Below are 17539 nucleotides of genomic sequence, written 5' to 3'. Positions count from 1 at the left end.
AGTGCACCAATCAGTAATATGTAGTCAAAACTGCTAAAATGTGAATTTTATAAATATTTGCATTATTAGTGCCGATTAGCGCAATCGCAAATATATTGGAGCACTCTATCTGCATATAAATCCATTTTTAATGTTCTCCCGTGCCAACCATTTTCTCCAGTCTCAGGAAACTTCTAGAAGCTTGGAAAATGTAGCAAAAGTGACCCACGCCTGTATGCCAATTTTTGCAATCAAGAAAATAATTGCAAATTCTCAAATTCGTGAATATCTGACAAATATTCTACAAAATATTTGTGAAATATTGCAAATTTGAATATTGCCCCTGTGGCTCATCACTAATGTCTATGAGTGACATACCTTTGCTTTCAGTATCTGGTGTGACTGTCTTGCGTAGTAATAACTGTAACTAAATGCTTCTGGTACAGTAATTGTTGATTAGTCCTACACATCAGAATTTTTCCACATACCTATTCACTTCAGGTCGTTCCACAACCTTTCTTTTTCTATTATATTGGATTAAGGTCAGGACTTTGACTTGGCCATTCTAAAACCTTAACTTTATTCTTCTTTAACCATTCTTTTGTAGTATGACTTGTGTGCTTTGGGTTGTTGTCTTTCTGCATGATCCACATTCATGGACAGATGTCTTAACATTTTCCTTTAGCATTTGCTGATATAATTCAGAATGTATTTTTCCATCAATGATGGCAAGACATCCTGGCCCAGAAGCAGTAAAACAGGTCCAAACCATTGTACTACCACCACCATGTTTCACAGATAGAATTAGGTTTTTATGCTGGAATGCAGTGTTTTCCTTTCTCCAAACATAATGATTCTAATCTAAACCAAAAAGTTCTATTTTGCTCTCATTTGTCCATCAAACATCATTCCAGTAGCCTTCTGGTTTGTCCAGGTGACCTTTAGAAGACTGGCAGCAATGTTCTGTTTGAAGAGCTGCAGCTATATCCTTACAATCCTTCCATGCACGCCATTGTTGTTCATTGTCCTTCTGACAGTGCAGTGTCCCACTTTGTCTTGGAAGTGGGCCCCTTAAATCTCATGTATGTCATCTTATGCCATTGTATTTCCTATGCATTAAGCTGTGAATTCCCTACAACAGGCTGGTAACTGCGTTACACCCAGTCACCACTAGGCGGTGCTATAACATCACATATATAGAACAGGTCAGTCACAGGAAGTCAGATAAGAGGTTAGTAGAGGAGAGGAGAGCATGTAGCTTCTGCTGTGTACTGCTGGGCACTCTCCAGTAGGGCAAGATATATAAGAAACCAAGCCCAAGGTTTACTGGATCCCTTTGTGTAGTGCAACTGTCCAGAAGCTGGATATGAAGTGGACTTATTGTATTGAAGCAACCTGAGGAAATAATGGAGCAGAAGTCTGCTGCCTGACGCTAGGGAGACCGCCCTGTTGGTTGCCAAATTCTAGTCAAAGATCCAAGTACCGAAAGGCTGGGTTATCAGAGCGAGACAAGAACCAAGGAAAGTATCATTCTCTCACTCAAGTCAAGTTGGAACCTGTCTAAAACTTCTCCACTGAGCCTGTTGTCTGGAGTTGCAGCTCAGCGTTATTTTGTTAACCAAGGCATTATTTGTGTGGATGATAATTACCTCAAGGCAAGTAAATGTCAAGTAAAGTTGCAGTTTGTTTAATTCCGGACTCTCTCCTTATTCTGCACTATCTCTCATTGTACCTTACAGTGCTGGCATCACAAACACCAGGGACCCTGCCTCCACGGCACCTTAAACCCACACCAACAAGGGCACCTCAACCACCATCTGGCGTGAGTCCCTGGGCAACAGAGTGTGCCCTGAAGGAATGGGTGCTGTCCTTCCATTCATTGCACGGCGGCCCACGGAGGGCTGCTAACTGTGAGTAAAACTGCTACTACCCCCATCGGCCCACCATAACTCACACATATTGCCCCTGTGGCCCGTTCGCTGCAACAGTATATCCATGAACATTAATATGAGCTAATGTGAGAAAAGCCTTTAGTTACTTAGAAGTTATCTTTGCTTCCTTTGTGATCTCACAGACAATTACATGCCTTGTTCTTGGCGTGTTCTTTGTTAGTTGACCACTTCTGGGAGAGCAATAATGGTTTTGAATTTCTTCATTTGTAAACAATCTGTTGGACTGTGGATTGCTAGCGTTAAATTTCTGTAGAGTTCGCTTTGTAACCTTCTCCAGCCTTATGAGCATCAGCATCTCTTCTTCTAATGTCCTCAGAAATCTTCTTTGTTTATACAGTGATACAATTCCACAAACGTGTAGTGATCAGGCTTTGATAGATCCCTGTTCTTCAAATAATATAGGTCGGATTGTATTACAGGACTGTAATTTCACCTCACAGACTTGATATTGATATCATTTTCCTCAATAAATAATTTTGACACTTTTAGGACTTAAGTGAAAATCTGACATATATATATATATAAATAGACTTTAAGAAAATAAGGGTGCAGCACACTGTTGAATGCGGGTGCAGGTCAGGCCAGTGTGGATCGGCACCTGGGTCCAATGTAATAAAGAAAAAAGAAGGCCAGCAGCACACCATGGATATCAAAAGAAGCGTGTGGTTTATTCACCCAGAGTCAGCAGCGACGTTTCAACAGCTTGTTGCTGTCTTTCTCAAGCTATGTGCACATGTGTTACAAGCGTGCAATATAAAGGTGCATCAATCAAATATATAATGGAATCAATTAATACATACAACCATCAAAATTCATAAAAACAATAATCCATATTGATAACAAAACTTATGAGTGGAATCGCAACAAATTGCAAAATACAGTACATATAAACCGTATCTTATTAAATTAGATAGTGTCTCCAGCATATAAACACTACTGTAATTACTTCTGATAAGTGCAGGTGTGTACCCTGATTGTCGTGACATTAAAACTCACGGTCAGCTGAAAATCTGTATGGAGCCGGCATCATTGTCTCGGCTGCGTTCCCATTCAGTCTCTGCGCATGCGCTAGAGGATCGAGTGACGCGATTCCTCAGGCGCCGGGAGACTGACTAGTAGCCACATCATCGATGGCCAAACCTGCCTAACAGCCAGTGTGCGCATGTCCAAGCTGAAGAATCGGCCTCCCACTAGTAGTCACGTGACCACTGTCACATGAATGGATAACGTCAGATGCAGGAAGTAGGTTTAAAGGATCTTATGTTAATAAATGGGTCTGGATCGCAACGATCCTGGGGTACCCACAACAGAGCAAGTGTGGGCCACCAGGAATCAGCGTCCTATCAACCCAATTGGCTGGCCATAAAGTGGAGGATTGGTGTCCCACAACAGCGATGAACCACGTCAGCGGTCCCATCAATGTCGGGTTAAGGAGGTGACGACGTCGCAAGGAGCCTCCCCTCGAACTGTCGCCCACCCCTAGTGAGACACCTCATCCCCCCACCTGTGCACAGAGTGTCCGTGCCAGAGCTAGATATAACAATATTAGTAGTAACCAAAAACTCATTGGGATAAAAAATAGACATATATAAACTGTATGGGTAGGGTCCTAAACCAGCATGGATCAAGCTCCGCATCTGCGCTAAAACAGCAGTCAAACCATCCTGTATGTGGATGAAGTACAAAAGAACTGTGGGTAGCCAGCTGGACCAGTGATGTACTTCTCACCATACAGCGCCTCAGTCATGACTCTGATTAATAAGTGAATCTAAAAACAAAAAAAAAGAATTTTAGAAAGATCCTTTCATACAAAAAACCATAGTTGATTAACTTGATTAATATAAACACATGTACATTCAACCTACAGCAGAGAATACGGATAGAGCGGTACCCGGAAAGAGACACCACTAGTCCACCCTAAAATCAACATTTAACCCGTTGGATCTCAAAGTTTTCAAAGTGAAAATCCAGAATAGCTCACGCTTTTTGAGGAGCGCTTGTCTATATCCCCCCCGCCTGCCCAATTCTACATGTTCCAATATGCGGAACCTCAGATCATCTTGTGTGTGTCCTGCCTCTTTAAAGTGTTTGGACTGATAGAGTAACAATGTTGATTTAACAGTGTCTTCACGTCCCATGTGGTCTCACCAACATACCACCTCCCACAGGGACATGTCAGCTGGTAGACCGCGTAGGACGAGTCACACGTCAAATACTGGGTAATTTTAATCAATTTGTTGGTAGCCGGATTAAGAAATGTATCCCCTTTTAACATAAGCTTACAATTTATGCAGTGATAACACGGGTAGCAACCAGTCCGCGTGGAGCCACATAATGCTCTAACGCTAGTCTTGGCACTACCCACGTCAGATTTCACCAATCTATCGCCCAAATTGCGCCCTCTCCGATAAGAGAATAGAGGCGGTGTATCGAATTCCTCAATCTGAGGAAAACTATTCCCCATCATCCTCCAATGTTTCCGGATGACGGCCGCTAATACGTGTTTATTTGGGGGCTGTCTTGGGACTAATTGTGGTGGAATTGTTATCCACTCGCGAGATGGTTCCTCTGATCAATTTCGAGTAGCGAATTTCTGACCCATTTCGTTAAATCTCATGTCTCTGGTTTGTTCATCCCTCACAATCCTCTGGACACGGAGGAAATGTTACGCCAATATGCCGTCTCCGCGAAATCTTTTATCAGAGACACAGGTGAATTTCTATCCAAGATAGATGATCTTGACATCCCTGCTGGCGCAGCTCTGGTGTCGTTCGATTCGACGTGTGTAGTTTATACACGTCGATCGACCATGAGCTAGGCCTGCAGGCGGTAGAAACATGCCTCAAGGATTCAGTTTATACCGAAGTGTGCCAAACCTTCATGTTGACATTACTGAGATTTGTCCTAACCAAAAATTACTTTTTGTTTCAGGACGATTTCTATGTGCAGATGCGTGGGATGCGATGGGGTCCAACGTGGCGCCCACCTATGCTAACATCTACATGGCCCACCTTGAGGAGTCGTGTATATATGGCAGCCACCACTTCAGACAAGTTCTGGGGTGGTGGCGCTATGTCGACGATATCTTCTTGGTGTGGACGGGCGACACGTTGGGCCTCCTCGCGTTCCACGCATTTCTCAATGAAATCGATCCAACAGTGAAATTCACTGTGGTCCATTCTACTGATAAATTGCAGTTCCTTGATACGGAGGTCCGGATCGTAGGACGGGGTTTGAGGACTGATCTGTTTGAGAAGCCAACCGATAAAAACACGTTGTTACGTTATGACAGCCACCATCCCCGTTCTATGATTCGGTCATTGCCCTTTAGTCAGTTCCTCTGTGTCCAGAGGATTGTGAGGGATGGACAAACCAGAGACATGAGATTTAACGAAATGGGTCAGAAATTCGCTACTCGGGGTGTACCCCAAGAAATTAATCAGAGGAACCATCTCGCGAGTGGATAACAATTCCACCACAATTAGTCCCAAGACAGCCCCCAAAAAAACACGTATTCCTTTCATCTCCCAGTTTTCTGCTGACAGTCCGCAAATAGCGTCCGTCATCCGGAAACATTGGAGGATGATAGGGAATAGTTTAACTCAGATTGAGGAATTTGATACACCGCCTCTATTCTCTTACCGGAGAGGGCGCAATTTGGGCGATAGATTGGTGAAATCTGACGTGGGTAGTGCCAAGACTAGCGTTAGAGCATTATGTGGCTCCACACGGACTGGTTGCTACCCGTGTTATCACTGCATAAATTGTAACCTTATGTTAAAAGGGGATACATTTCTTAATCCGGCTACCAACAAATTGATTAAAATTACCCAGTATTTAACGTGTGACTCGTCCTACGTGGTCTACCAGCTGACATGTCCCTGTGGGAGGTGGTATGTTGGTGAGACCACGTGGGACGTGAAGACACGGTTAAATCAACATCGTTACTCTATCAGAAAAGCAAAAATGGATTTGCCTGTGTCCAAACACTTTAAAGAGGCAGGACACACACAAGATGATCTGAGGTTCCGCATATTGGAACATGTAGAATTGGGCAGGCGGGGGGGAGATAGACAAGCTCTCCTCAAAAAGCGTGAGCTATTCTGGATTTTCACTTTGAAAACTTTGAGACCCAATGGGTTAAATGTTGATTTTAGGGTGGACTAGTGGTGTCTCTTTCCGGGTACCGCTCTATCCATATTCCCTGCTGTAGGTTGAATGTACATGTGTTTATATTAATCAAGTTCATCAACTATGGTTTTTTGTATGAAAGGATTTTTCTAAAATTCTTTTTTTTGTTTTTAGATTCACTTATTAATCGGGGTCATGACTGAGGCGCTGTATGGTGAGAAGTACATCACTGGTCCAGCTGGCTACCCACAGTTCTTTTGTACTTCATCCACATACAGGATGGTTCGACTGCTGTTTTAGCGCAGATGCAGAGCTTGATCCATGCTGGTTTAGGACCCTACCCATACAGTTTATATATGTTTATTTTTTTTTTAGTTTTTGGTTACTACTAATATTATTATATCTAGCTCTGGCACGGACACTCTGTGCACAGGTGGGGGGGTGAGGTGTCTCACTAGGGGTGGGCGACGGTTCGCGGGGAGGCCCCTTGCGACGTCATCACCTCCTTAACTCGACGTTGATGGGACCGCTGACGTGGTTCATCGCTGTTGTGAGACACCAATCCTCTATTTTATGTGCACGTTATGATGTTATTTATGGCCAGCCAATTGGGTTGATAGGACGCTGATTCCTGGTGGCCCACATATGCTCTGTTGTGGGTACCCCAGGATCGTTGCGATCCAGACCCATATATTAACATAAGATGCTTTAAACCTACTTCCTGCATCTGACGTTATCCATTCATGTGACAGTGGTCACATGACTACTAGTGGGAGGCCGATTCTTCAGCTTGGACATGCGCACACTGGCTGTTAGGCAGGTTTGGCCATCGTTGATGTGGCTACTAGTCAGTCTCCCGGCGCCTGAGGAATCGCGTCACTCGATCCTCTAGCGCATGCGCAGAGACTGAATGGGAACGCCGCCGAGACCATGATGCCGGCTCCATACAGATTTTCAGCTGACCGTGAGTTTTAATGTCACGACAATCAGGGTACACACCTGCACTTATCAGAAGTAATTATAGTAGTGTTTATATGCTGGAGACACTATCTAATTTAATAAGATACGGTTTATATGTACTGTATTTTGCAATTTGTTGCGATTCCACTCATAAGTTTTGTTATCAATATGGATTATTGTTTTTATGAATTTTGATGGTTGTATGTATTAATTGATTCCATTATATGTTTGATTGATGCACCTTTATATTGCACGCTTGTAACACATGTGCACATAGCTTGAGAAAGACAGCAACAAGCTGTTGAAACGTCGCTGCTGACTCTGGGTGAATAAACCACACGCTTCTTTTGATATCCTTGGTTTGCTGCTGGCCTTCTTTTTTCTTTATATATATATATATATATATATATAATGACGAAAAAAGGACAGCACTCCAGGTAAAAAAGCAATGGTGTTTAATCACCCATGTGGATGGCAACGTTTCAGCTCAAACAAGAGCCTTTTTCAAGCTTAGGCTTGAAAAAAGCTCTTGTTTGAGCTGAAACGTTGCCATCCACATGGGTGATTAAACACCATTGCTTTTTTACCTGGAGTGCTGTCCTTTTTTCGTCATTGTTCATCTGGGGTAAGCAGCTACATCCCTGGACCTAGCACCCATATTGCTTGTCTCCAGTGCCGACATTATTTTCTCATATATATATAAATAAATATATATATATATATATATATATATATATTTATATATATATATTTATTTATTTATTTTTTATGGATCCAAGAATTCATCCTTTTTACCTAGCAGTTTGAAACAGTATGTCAACATTTGAGCAACATTTTACAGCTTATACAGTGCCTAGATTTATATTAAATGTTGAGTGACTTTGTACATTCCTTGTATTATTTATTCTTCTTAGAGGTGCAGTGAGAATTCTGTGTCATTGAAAACAGGTAACAAGTCAGTAGCCTAGCACACCCCTAATTGCATAGCTGAGCTTCTACAATGCATCAAAGTACTCTTGTGTAATTTTCCATAATACATTTGTATGTAATTTCCTCAATGAATTGTATCAACTAAGCAATTAGGGGTATGCCTGGCTACTGGCTTGTTACCCGTTTTCCATGACAATCAGCAGAACTGTCAGTGCAGTTCTAAGAAGAAGAAATAATGCAAGATATCTACAAAGTCATTAAATTAGGGCTAGAGCTACCATCACACTCCTGCATGATTCAGACATGAAATATTGCAGTATTTTCTGCTGATTCTATATCTGTTCATAGATTTCTCTGATGAACTCACCAGCGCAATCTCTGAACAGACATAGAATCAGCAGAAAATACTGGAATATTTCATGTATGATGCATGCGTGAAGGTAGCTCTAGATCTAGTTTCACACTATGCATTGCACAGGGTGTGGGCACCATAGCCTCAGAGAGTATGCCAGGAGTTAAAATACTAATAATAAAATCTAAGATGTCCCTAACATACAGCAATGTTACAGTGCTCTGTGCTAGGGCAAAGACTTGCTGTTAAAGCTATACCTCCATGACGTGCCTTTCACACTACCACCTCCGCTGCCCATGTCCCACATCCACTTTTGCTACTTGTGTCCTTCTGCTGATATTATCAACATCCTCCTACTACTATACAGGTCTTTCCAAGGAAGAAGGCTAAGGACAGCACAGCTGGGCATGGGTTAGGCAGGGTGGGCACTTGCCTATGATGCCATTAAGTTCAAGGACTACATTTTTAGCCAAAGAGCTAAGCACCCCATTAGAGCAGATGATAATACCCAGGTGCTGAACTTCAAGGCGAGCTACACCAAATAAAAAGTACCGTACTTACCGACTACAAATCTAAACCTATGAATATAAATTTTATCAAACTGAGTTGCCAATGTCGGATTTATACACAATGGGGGTCATTTATCAAAGACTACCATTTTATATGGGTTTTTGAGACTTCCCCCTGCCCCATACTCTGGCAGTCCATGCACCTATATTGATATCTATTGCAGCCCCTGACTGGAGAAGATTTCAATCATCATTTATGCCTGGAAAGAGGCATAAATGTTGGTGAATTTTCCAGGGCCGGTGGCCCTGCCCACGCTGTGCCCCTGTCCTGTATGAGGACCATGAAACAATATCCCATGTGCTTAAATGTTAACAAAATGTGGTCTTACAACCTAAAGACTAGCATTTGGGGTCATGATAATTGACCTTAACTGAGTAGCTTCAGTTTAGTGCAGCGGAGATGCCTGAGTAAACCACTGTAGCCCAGTTCAGGGAACACTTGCAGTAATTAGAGTGCACGTACAGAGGGCCACAACTTAATACTGTAATCCATCTGTATGGTTGGTGGCCAGCCAGTCCTGCATTTAATATTAATTGTGCGTAGGGAGTGTTGGTCTCTTCAATTTGTGGGGTCTGAGGTCTGTGCAGGTTTGGGGATCTCTTGTGACCTGACCTATTGTAGTATAGGGGTCTGAACAATTTTTTTGTGAATTTTATGACAATAACTATCTAATAGTGGGAGGTTGGCCTGCAATTCATACAACTGTAATTCCCCTTGAAAACAATAGGAGTTGACTTCTGTATGGATGCCAGATCAACACCAAACTCAGCTGTCAAAAGACTGTGTGAATTGCCTTCAAAATGTTGACGGCAGGTGAACATAACTTTCAACTAAACGAAGCTAATTTGTCTACAACTAACAAGCAACACTTTGTCTACAACTAACAAGCATCGTTTTTAGCAATTTCTTGGAGTGGAAAAATTTGTGTCATGGAACAATTTGATGCTATAAAACTAGCAACTATGCAATGACCTCAAATACATAGCCAGTGTAATCTATAATAATAAGATCCCTGTGTGAGTGCGCTGTGTCCCTGTGTGTTTCACCAGTTTTGCACTGGGCATGCGCGGCATCCAATCAGGACACAGTGCTCCACACGGACACAGCGCTACACACAAGTTTACAAGTTTTCCTGCTCCTGCCACAGCTGCCGTGAAGGAGATGCAGCACCGGCAGCACCCCCCCCCCCCCCCTTTAACCTCTTACGGACACAGGAAATTAACTCAAATCATTCAGCAGGCACTTTGATACAATGCCCAGGGGGGGTCCTGTGATCTACCCCCCCCCCATAGGCACAAAACAGCATATTAGGGACAGTGAGGGAGAGTGAGGGAGAGGTAGATTAGGCAGGGATAGAGAGGGAGTGTTAGTTTTTACTGTGGTGTAGCATCCGGATCGGGTGTTTGGGGTCCACAGCACTCAGCTAGAGCACTCACCCTAGACCCCCCAGGGGTGCTGCAGCTTGCCCCCCCGCCCCCACACACAAATTTTTTGCAGCGCAAGTGTTTTTTTTTTTGCATGCGCTGACTGTGGCCAGCACTCTTAGCGTCCGGCCACTGTTAGCGCATCGCCCACCCCACCGCTGATCAGATTCGTACCGCTGATCAGCGCGTTTGAATCATTTTTTTTTTTTTTTTTTTTACACTTTTTAGGAATTTCAATTTTTTTGTTAGGTGTAGAGAAAGTACGCGAACACCCGTCCCCCACACAAACACGCACACTGAATAAAGTTTTCCACGCACGCATACACACACGCACACACACACTCTCCTATGGGCCACCGGACGTTCTCGGCCGAGGAGGCATACGCCCTGCTTGCTTCCGAATGCGAGAGCCCCAGTGAGGACAAGGATGACCCGACTATCCTCTTGTCACCCGCGTCCTCCTCATTATCTAGAGATGATCATGAGCCTCCAAGGCAGCAGAGCAAGGGGACCACCATGCCAGGGACCCTGTGGCCCACACTAGTATGAGCAGCTCTGGAGCTCGTACTAGTTTTCCGGCCCACCAGATAAGTCCACCTGAGCCCCCTACCGGTGAACTTGCATGGTGTATCCCAGAGGATTTTGAGCCCGTGATTCCTGATTTTGTTGGCCAAGCAGGAATCCAGATTCCCACAGTGGGCTTCACTAAATATGACTATTTTAGTCTTTTTTTCAGTGACTACTTTGTGAATCTGATGGTGGAGCAAACAAACTTGTATGCCCAACAGTTCATTGCTCAACACCTGGGCTCCTTTTTGGCTAGGTCCGGTGGCTGGACTCCGGTCAGTGCAGCCGAGATAAGGACGTTTTGGGGCCTCATGCTGCACATGTGCCTAGTCAAATTACCCAGTGTCAGGCATTACTGGAGTGGGGACGTCCTCTACCAGACCCCACTTTACAATTTGGCCATGACAAGCTCCCGGTTTGAGGCCATTCTAAGCCTTGCAACATCCCCAAAAAATAAAATGTAATTACCAAAATTATCCAAACATGAAGTAGACATATGGGGAATATAAAGTAATAACTATTTTTGAAGGTATTACTATGTATTATAGAAGTAGAGAAATTGAAACTTGGAAATTTGCTAATTTTTTGAATTTTTTGGTAAATTTGGTATTTTTAAAAAAATAAAAATGAAATTTTTTGACTCCATTTTACCAGTGTCATGAAGTACAATATGTGATGAAAAAACATTCTCAGAATGGCCTGGATAAATAAAAGCGTTTTAAAGTTATTCACACATAAAGTGACAATGGTCAGATTTGCAAAAAATGGACTGGTCCTTAAGGTGAAAATGAGCCTGGTCCATAAGAGGTTAAGAATGACAGAGCAGCAGCGGGGTAGAGTTTTAGCTGTAATGTCAAGCTAACACTCTGAAAAATGGCCAACATCGGTGCCGATGTTGGCCGTTTAAACCCTTCCATGCCGTGGTTCTAAGGGACTGCTGTATGGAGGGGCTAACCATCGGGCCACTGCTCTGCTGTGGCAGCGGCCGATGCTTGAAGGTTAAACTGAGGGAGGGAGCTCCCTCCCCCATCGGGCCGCTGCGCTGTTGCAGCATCCCGGAGGTTACCATGGCAACCGCATCTACTAGACTTTCCCTTTAAGTGCAAGGATGTGGTGTTTTATACAATAAATCATAACTACTAGTGTCCCTAGGACTATATTACACCTATTAATCCTGAACGTACCTAATTGCCTAAGACTTACCGTAACTTTTATTTATTATGCTCCTAATAATGCTTATATAACTAACTAAATCTTTAAAATTTCCAGTACATGGCAGCCATTCACATCTATTTGGTTCCCCTGTTAGGAATCACCTAACCAGGTTCGCTACTCCAGGGTAAATAAACACTAGTGCCTTTCTGGCTGCGCGCTGCCAGTATTTGTGAGGGCACTGTGTTTAGATTGACCCTGTGCTGCTTGGCTGCAACAATGTGCTGTATTAAAATTAGAGCTTCACGCTGCCCCCCGACATGTTTCGCCGTGTGCCGGCGTCTTCAGGGGTTAGGGCAGAGTGTGAGCGTGTCTCCTCTCAGCTGGCTTATAAGACCTTCGTTTATGATGTCATTACTGTGAGATTCACCCATGGGTGTGATTAGGATCCACTATTAAGGTAATGATAGGTGGCGTTTCAGGGCTCCACCCCCTGATGTCAACGCTCTCCTATCCTTGGCCTTCTGATTGGCCTGCGTCATAGAGTTGTGCCGCGCATGTCTGGTGGACTTAGGCGTTTCCCAGTGTCCGTCTCACTGCGCATGTCGACTGACTTAGTTCTCGGCCCTTCCGATTACTGGTGTCGCGCTTCACGCAGCGCATGTCCACGGACTTAGCCGCTGGCACTACCGGCCAGATGTTCAGCGCATGCGTCCTGACTTATCCACCCAGGTAAATTTGTCAGTGCCAGGGCGCATATCTTTAAGTTTGAACAGTTCTATTGATGCAGCCTGCATCTACGCATGTCACCGTACTCAGTTATTTATGCTGCGCTTGCACTTGCCAATTCGCGCTTACTGCGCATGTCTGGAGACATAGCTCCAGGCGCTACCAGTCCTCTGCTCAAGAGGGTTATGGATATCGGGGCACATGTCAGTGGACATAGTCTGCCCTATAGTCAGGGCCTGCTTGTGCGCATGTCGTGGTACTTAGGTGTTTTTAATATACTGTATGTCCGCGAACATCCCAGCATCCCTTCACTAAGCTGGTTTCCCTTCAATGAGTTGTTTGTCTTTCCTCAATAGCATCTCCTACTTTTCTCCCTATATATATGGCCCCTACCTGGGCTTGGCGCTCACTATACATTAACAGCGCAACAAATAGATGAGGCCTTACATGTTATGATCTCGACTTCTAGATGTTACTTCCTAGAGGTGGCAGTAACTACTACCTTGTATTTGAGATCATTCCTTGTGGCATCCCTGTGCTTTGGTGCCACCATTCATCACATCTGGATACTTCCCATAGTCTATATACGAGCTTCATAGTTTATCACTCATGGGTAAGGGGTACTCCATTAATTCATTAACTCCTATCCTATTTCTGACCCTGGTCAGTATATCCTGTGGCTTGAAGGGAATGGTTATAGTATTAGAATTCCTCTACAGTGTGTCCTTTTTAAATATTTCCATGGCGGCAGTCTCCAGATGTGATGGTGTTGTTCCCACAGGTAATCTCCTTCCTTGTCATATTGTTCTTTCTTACTGGGTCTTGCCATCGAGTAGGTTGCTCTATTTTTTGCTAGAATATTTCATTTTCTGTTTTATTGTTTGTTACTAATGTTTTTCTTTTTCCTTCTTCCTAGGAGGGGTCGTAACTACAGGAAGGACGAGTATGTGAACCCCTCATTCAGGCCTCTCGGAGATAGACTATTAAGCAGGTAAATCCATTTTGTCTCCTCCTGTTGAAGTTTTTTGTCTATATCTCCTTTGCGTGGGCCTGATTTTACCTTCATCAGTCCCCAAAATTTAAAATCTGTGTTTTTGTCTCTATGCTTTTCTCTCATGTGTCTGGCCAGGCTGGTATCCTCCCTCGTATTGATGCTGCTCAGGTGTCTTGAAATCCTCCTTCTTAGCTCCTGGGTGGTCTTCCCGACATACAGTTTGGGGCATTCGCATTTGATGACGTATACGACCCCCTTTGTCTTACAGTTGATGTAGTCTCTTATTTCATAATTTTTTCCATCCACTGGGTTTGTGAAAGTTTTTGTAACCTTCATCCGGCCACAAAAGATACAGTCCCCACAGGGATAGGATCCTTTATGACTTAGCCAGGTGGTTTTCTTGGCTATTCCGTGGGGTTGATAGTGACTGTGGACTAGCATTTCTCTCAAATTTTGTCCTCTTCTATATCTTATCGCTGGATACTTTGGTATTACTTGTTGTAAATCAGTATCAGCTTGCAAGATATGCCAGTGTCGTCTCAGAATTTGTTGTATGACACTATGTTCCGTATCGTATGTTCCTATACACCGCATGATTTTCTCTCCTCCTTTTTGTGTTCTGCCTGCCAACAGGTCAAGTCTTCCTACCTTTCTTGCTTTATTATATGCTCTATGCAAGCATCTTTTGGAATATCCTCTATCATAGAAACGTGAGTATAGTGTACTGCATTCTTTTTTGAATGCTTCCTCTGTGGAGCAGTTCCGCCTGGCCCTAAGGTACTGCCCCACAGGGATTCCCTTTTTAAGGGGGTCAGGGTGGAAGCTTTTCCAGTGTAGCAGGTTGTTCGTAGACGTTGGTTTACGGTATATTTCTGTTTGGATTCTGCCGTCAGATTGCAAGGTTAGTTTGAGATCCAATAAATTGAGAGTGCTCTTGTGTATTTCAGCTGTAAACTTCATGCCAATCTGGTTGTCATTCAATTGACAAACAAATTCATGAAATTGTGCTTCAGTGTCATCCCAGAAAATTAAAATGTCGATATAACAACCCCAAAATAATATGTGCTGTTTGTACCTATCCATGGTGTCCGTGAAAACTATACGAACTTCCTACCACCCTAAAAATAAATTAGCAAAACTTGGTGCACAAATCGTGCCCATAGCGGTGCCAGTGATCTGTAAATAATATTTCCCATTAAACATAAAATAGTTGTGCTCCAACAAAAACTTTAATAGTTGTGCTCGTGATATTGTGTCCCTTTTGTGTTCAGATAATATTGTACTGCTTGTATTCCCAACTGATGTTGAATGCTGGTATACAGTGCCTCTACGTCAAGGCTTGCTATGAAAGTTTGTGAATTTACCTGGATCTCTTGCAATCTGACGACAGTATCTTTAGTATCTCTAAGATACAAAGGTAGTGACCTTACAAAAGGGGAGATGACCTGTTCCACATATTCACTAATACTTTCACACAAACTCTGGTTACCAGAGACGATGGGCCTCCCTGGGATTGGTTCCCTTTGTTTGTGGATTTTGGGGATGGCATAAAAGGTTGCTATGGTGGGCCGTGGTCTAAACATAACCTTGTACTCTTCCTTTGTGATTAGATTACGGTCTTTGGCACTTTTCAGGAGTTTTTTTTAGTTCCAAAACATATTTTTCTGTAGGGTCTGTTCTTAGCTCCCTATATGTACTACTCTCATTGAGGAGTTTCATTATCATCTGTTCGTAATATTTTCTATCTAATAGCACGATATTTTCTCCTTTGTCCGAAGGTTTAATGACTAGATTGTCATTACTTATTAGATCTCTCATAGCTGCCTGCTCTTCTGTGGTCAAATTACTATACCTGTTCCTTTTGGGGGCTTTAATTTTTTGTAGGTCCCTGGTGACCACATCAACAAAGGTTTGAATATTCGCATATTTCCCAAATGGTGGGATAAATTTGGACTTAGGGGTCAACGTGCTGAATGGCGGACTGGGGGCTATTAATTCACCTTCTCTTTCCCTCAGCAAGGACTCAAGTGTATCAACTGCTTCTCTCTCACGTCTCTGTATATTTTCCATTTCGTGCTCACTAGAATTAAATTCCTTGTGTAGTGCCAATTTTCGGGCAAACAGGTTAATATCCTTAACCCACAAGAAGCAGTTAAAGTGCGGTGCTGGGGTGAAGGAGAGACCTTTTTGTATAAGACTTATATGCTCAGATTTTAATTCCATCTCAGTTTTATTGATAATCTGCATTGCTCCCTCAGTAATTGAATACTGTACTAGATTAGGGTCTAGGTTCTCATCCTCTAGCTGTAGTGCTCTTGGATTCAGATCTTTTGATTGTAGCCCCATTTCTCTCTGTCTCTTAGTTGTATTCCCATTCCTAAAAAACCCTCCGGTGTTATATTTTGAGGTAGTTGGGTAACATTTGTTGATGTGGTCAAGGAGGATGATTGAGGAAATTGTGGAAATTGTGAGTACTGTGCTTGCATATTTTGCACTTGTTTTTGACTTGTTATTCATGTTGTGTTCCCAATCAGGCTCGGGTTAATATTAGAGGGGGGATTTCTTGGAGGATTCTTCCTCTGTGAGTAGGGTAGTTTATTTTTAGGTTTCCTCTTAGTGTTGGCTGTAGTTTGAGTATAGCTGCCTTCTACTTCAGAGGCCTCTGATTCGGATATATCCGTATACTCCCTCCAATTTTCCCTTTGTCTATATGGGAACCGTCCCCCTTGTTTTCTGGGATATATATTCCCAGTATCAAAGTCTTTCTTGTCTCGGTTATATTTCCTATGCTCCGTTCTTTAATTTCTCCCTGAAGGCTCTCTACGTTTTTTTGCAATTTTTGTTCGTACTCCACAAACTCTGGTTTAGTTCTAAATGTTTGAATCTCCTTTTGTAATTGTGCTGTTATTTTTGCCAGTGATTTTTGTTCGTAATCAAGGAGGTACGCTTGCATCCGCAGAGAGTTTTCCATAAGAAGTATTTCCCACCCCTTTATAAATTCGCTGTCTTCCTGATGGGAATTGGGAGTTATATTAATTCTCATTCCCCTGTACACAATTTTTTGTTGGATGTACTTTTTGTTGAGTGTCCAAACTAGCTGTTTCCCAAACTGCTCGGATATATCGCCTATATGTTTTATTGATTTCTTTAAACGCCTGAGCAACGTCAAGACAATCTACTGGTAGACTTTCGGTGGAAAATACCCTCCTAGCCTCAGCCAGAAACATTTGCGTAGTTGTCGGATTAGAGAGAAAACCTGCCATCTAGATGATCCACACAGATTAGTTGGTGACTGTACTACTGCCCTTCCTGCAGTTTGTTCCCCCAGGTAATGGGAAAAAAACTGAATTTTTAGCCCTATTGTTGAACTTCAATTACTAGACTTTCCCTTTAAGTGCAAGGATGTGGTGTTTTATACAATAAATCATAACTACTAGTGTCCCTAGGACTATATTACACCTATTAATCCTGCACCTACCTAATTGCCTAAGACTTAACTTTTATTTATTATGCTCCTAATAATGCTTATATAACTAACTAAATCTTTAAAATTTCCAGTACATCACAGCCATTCACATCTATTTGGTTTCCCTGTTAGGAATCACCTAATCGGGTTCGCTACTCCAGGGTAAATAAACACTAGTGCCTTTCTGGCTGCGCGCTGCCAGTATTTGTGAGGGCACTGTGTTTAGATTGACCCTGTGCTGCTTGGCTGCAACAATGTGCTGTATTAAAATTAGAGCTTCACGCTGCCCCCCGACATGTTTCGCCGTGTGGCGGCGTCTTCAGGGGTTAGGGC

The 17539-nt window shown here is 43.0% G+C and overlaps 1 protein-coding gene across 1 annotated transcript in view; it reads right to left on the bottom strand.

Moving 5' to 3' along the window:
- LOC120978569 (potassium channel subfamily T member 2-like) overlaps positions 1–17539 on the bottom strand; it is a 1475081-nt gene that overhangs the window by 263970 nt on the left and 1193572 nt on the right.

The sequence above is a fragment of the Bufo bufo genome, chromosome 9 (assembly GCF_905171765.1).
Source record: "Bufo bufo chromosome 9, aBufBuf1.1, whole genome shotgun sequence".
Taxonomy (NCBI): Eukaryota; Metazoa; Chordata; class Amphibia; order Anura; family Bufonidae; genus Bufo; species Bufo bufo.
Note: the sequence above shows the minus strand (reverse complement) of the source record. Positions and strands in the feature narration are given on the sequence as shown.